Here is a 3,378-nt window from a genome sequence, read left to right on the forward strand (position 1 = left end):
CTGCTAAAAAAAAACGGCCGCGTGCCCCAGGTTGACTCTAACGCCACCTAGTGCACTTCCAACCACATCACAATTACTTAAAACGGCCGCGTTGCCCAAGTTGACTCCGGCGCCACCTAGTGCACTTTCAATCACATCATAATTAATTTCAGTCACTCACGCCTCACACACAATGCCCTTTCTCACAAGTGCGCATGCGCGCACTCTGATGCGGCCCACTCATTCACCATGCATCCTGCATACGTTCAAACTTTCAGCCAATACTTTGTAAACATTAGCTCATTCCTCATAAATGACAATACAGTTATACTGCAATACCACCGCTCCCACAACATACAGTACTTAACACCCCATGCGAGCCACGACGAGCTATTTGTTTGTAGCATGTAGCTTTGAGCTATCTGGTTGTAGCATGTAGCTTTAGCCTAGCCGCGCGCCATGACACGCACGAGTCCTGACGAGAACGCGCTCCGTCCAGCACGAGCACCGACGAGCATGCACGCGCTGCATCTCCACTAACAGTTGGGTGGCGCAACGGACGAGGCGCTTGTACCATATTCAATATTAAAAAAACGTTCTCAGTCATATTTTAAGTGCCAATTTACAGATTTAATCCATACATATCACACAACGTACAACATAACCATAAGTCCTTTCACTCATACCCAAATAAATGCCTAACCATAGCTGCAATATCATTCATAACCAACCTATTTTAGTCCCCGATGCCCGCGGCAGATTCCACATTCCGTCAACAATCACCGCGCGACTTCCTAAATGCAATATCAGGCATATTTACCCTCCGTACTATAGACAGTGTTTTAAGTTTACTATATCGCTTTTTATAGCTTTCTAATCGACTTCCCATTAAGTACTCATTTATTGTTACAGCGTAACGTAGTCTAAATTTAACACGCCCGCCGTGCCCAAGGTTAAACTAGACCTATATGTGCTCAATCTCTACTTTTAGAAAATACGACGCACGGTGTGCTTAAGTCCTTACTTTAAGACATACGACGCACACTTGTTTACCTTGGTTTAACTTTGAGCACGAATCCAGACATGTTTCCTATTTCCTTACTTGCTTGAATGTTCCGACTGGCAGCGGCGCTCCGTTTATTGTGCTAAAATTTTACTTTAAAATGTACCACGCACGGTGTGCTTAAATCCTGCTTCAGGACATACGATGCACACTGATCCTAGAGCCGCCTTCTTCAGTCAGAACATTCAATTCAATATCTCTTTACAGTCATATCTTTAGCAACCCCCTCGTTGGTTCGAATAGAGCCCGATGCATAATCACACTCACCTCTTCAGCAACCTCTCCGTTACTCGAAGACGATATCGATCTGTTGTTGTCCTCGTCATCCGTCGTGAAGAAAGCGAAGAGAGAAAAAAAATAACTTTTCTTTGTTGTGATCCCAAAAAGAGCTCTTATTCTAGAGTCCGGCACCACAATGAAGTGGATTCCTAGCTTAATTTCCCTACTCTGCGTTGTGATTTAAACCTTTTTACAAGCTCTTGGAATTGCCACTCTTGCCAAATGCAGATAACCACTGTTTTAACCTGGTTACTGCTTACCCATAGAGAAAATACGGCGCGGCCGTTGAAATGAAGCGAGATCTGAGCAGTTTGAAAAGAACCCGTTTTTAATGAAAAAAGGATTTCAATTAGATGTTACAAAAGAAATATTTGCAATGAATTCTACCGGGAGCAGTCGCTATGCCGAAGGTCAGTAGAATTCAGTCTAAATTCTCAATAAAAAGATCTGTCTAAAAACATGTCTCGTCTCGGCTTCTTCAGATGTTATTTTGGAATTTGCCGTCTTTCTGCTGTATCTTCTCGTCGGTCGGGTTTTCCTTGAGTCAAAGGGAGTGTGTAGAATGAGCTGTGTCCTTGTCTCGTTCGTGGGATTGTGTCTCTCCTCTCTCCGTGGAGCCGGCCATATTCAAATCTAGACTCCGCCCCTAGTTTTACGACAAGTGGGCGTATCCGTCTAATTCGTACCGAGCTTTCTAATTGAAGAAAGACTCGCTTTGGCTGTCTATAGGCTAATCCACTACAGTGACGTCAAAACTGAATTTATTAGTGGGCGTGTTTCCAACAGTTCAAGATACCCCTACGGGGCAAACGGAGGGGGGCTGAAGGCAAAAGGGGAACTATTTGATCTATTCTTGGCTCCTAAGGCCGTTTGAGTATATCCTGTGTATTCAACCTCACAGACCAGATGTCTCCTGGAGGTTCTTTGATCTTAAAACTGTAAAACCACGCAGCTGCTGACTTCACCACCTTCTCAGGAGATGAAACAGCCACTGTCTCTGGTTAAATTAGCTTGCTGCTTATCTCATCCCCCCCACCAGGAGTTTGAGACAGCCAGCTGGTTCTCTGATTGATTTGTCTGCATTTTCTAATCTTGTGTTGTGCATTTATGTGGTGTATATTACCTTTCCCATTTTCGCCATTCTGTGCAGTGCTGGTACATTTTACACAGATTGGTTGACAAAACTACCACAGATACAACTATATGTGTCTGGTTACAGCGCTATGTGCCGGAACTCAGCCGTCGGCAATTCCCCTGAGATCAAAACGAAAGTTTCTTTTCTTTTTTTGGTGTTTTTTTTCTTCTTCATATATTAGAATTTGAATGTATAAAAACATGTTTACTATAAAAACGAACAGTTGGAATATCTATAATAGTAACAATCCTTTGTTTAAAATAGGCTGTTTTACTGTGGTTTATTTCATTGAACGGGGGGCGTAATTACATTTGCATGTGAATCGACCAAAGACATTGGGGGAGGCAGTGCCGCCGCACATTTGAATGAAGGCAGGCTCGTGCTCTTTGTTTACTATCAGCTATCAGCTGATCAGAAGCTAAACTATCAGCTAACGTAATGTCACAGTCGAGGAAAAGCAATTGCTGCATCGGATCTAATGAACGAGTACTTATTATTGGACTTTGTTACACAGCTGTTCTCAAGTGGATTTCGTGGTCATGCGTTTATGGGTAAGTTATGATGAATTGAAAATGGGGGACCCTGATGTAAACAAGATGAAAGTCCTTCTCTGGTCTGCATCCCCTTAACAATTGTGTGTATTGAGCTGTACTGTATTGTACCCATTCTGCAATCTGTTAATAACAATTTCAATCAATCAATCAGGTGAATTTAGAATGTGTAAAATAACATTACTCTCACCGAGAGCTAACGTTAGCTAGCCACACAGCCATGCAAGTTAAAGTTAGTAGCTAACGTTATATTGATAGCTATAATGTTTGAGACTAGATGTCTATCTACACTTGATAACTCTGGTGATGTGCTGCTCTCACTCTCACTCTCCCAACTGTGTGTATGTGTCCCGCATTTCACTGTATGCCCT

The sequence above is a fragment of the Notolepis coatsorum genome (assembly GCF_963971535.1).
Source record: "Notolepis coatsorum genome assembly, chromosome: 13".
Lineage (NCBI taxonomy): Eukaryota > Metazoa > Chordata > Actinopteri > Aulopiformes > Paralepididae > Notolepis > Notolepis coatsorum.